Genomic DNA, 1,130 nt, shown 5'->3' with positions numbered 1-1,130 from the left:
ATTAATTAAGTATGTACTTTAGTAATTTTTTTTATGTTTTCTGATTGCCTCCAGGAAGATGTGATCAGGATGTGGTCTTCCCTTTTCACTCTTCTATGTGACAGCCAAACAACACCAGTCGGGTAGAAAACAAAGCCAAAATGAAAATCAAAAACAAAAACTGAGTTTTCCGATAGCAGAAGGGAGGCTATGTGACCACCAAGCAACACCAGGAGGGTAGAAAACAAAATCAAAAGCAAAGTCAAAAACAAAAGCGTTAATGAGATACAAGCAAAGCAAGACAAAAAACAACAACAACAAAAAAGAAAGGACAAAAAAACAAAAAAAAAGGAGAAAGAATTCAGCATCAGAAAATACAATGAGATTAAATAAGGAAATCTCTAGTCACACACACAAAAAGAAAGAAAGAAAGTAAAAAAAAAACAAAAAACAAAAAAAAAAACCTGTATAGGGTTTCTAAGGAGTAGCTGGTGTGTACGAACCACGGACTTTGCAGTTCAAAAGCTCTGTAGGCTGGTCCCTCAACCCGCAGAGCCTCAGCAGGATTGCCTTGTTGCTGGTGGTAAAAACCACCTCAAAGCGTCTCTGCTTGTGCTGGTTTGTGCCTTGATGGGTGGGCCTGAGCCTCGGAGGTTGGGCAGAGGGCTAGCCTAGGCAAAGGGGGTGGAAGGCGGGATTAGCGGCTGCTGGCAGAAGGCGTCCCTGTTTGACGTCATCAAAGAATGCCTCTCTCTGTCTCCCTGCACCTTGGGAACCCGGCCTGCTCTACATACATGCAGACAATGCCTCCTGTGGTAATGAAGCCCCCCACCCCTCACGAAGGACTGTGCCAGCCCCTGTGGCCCCACCAGTTCTCCGGGCAGGCCTGCCCTCTGAACAGGTCTGCTCAAGCCTTTTGCTCCAAGCTCCACAGTGGGCGGGGTGCCTGCCGTCCTAGAGAGGGAGCTGAGAGCAGGTCCAAAATGCTCACAACTCCCCAGCAGCTTGATCCTTTAAAAAAGCAAGTCCACAATATTGGGGGCTAAAGTCTTATGTTTGCCCAAAGGCCGTCTGTCTATCAGGCGGGGGCTCCCCTCTGTGACACTGTCCACCCTCTCCTGGAGCCCACGCACCTGTGCTGCCTGGTCAGG

The sequence above is a fragment of the Chrysochloris asiatica genome, unplaced genomic scaffold, assembly GCF_000296735.1.
Source record: "Chrysochloris asiatica unplaced genomic scaffold, ChrAsi1.0 scaffold00269, whole genome shotgun sequence".
Lineage (NCBI taxonomy): Eukaryota > Metazoa > Chordata > Mammalia > Afrosoricida > Chrysochloridae > Chrysochloris > Chrysochloris asiatica.
The sequence above is the reverse complement of the archived record's forward strand: the minus strand, read 5'-3'. Positions refer to the sequence as shown.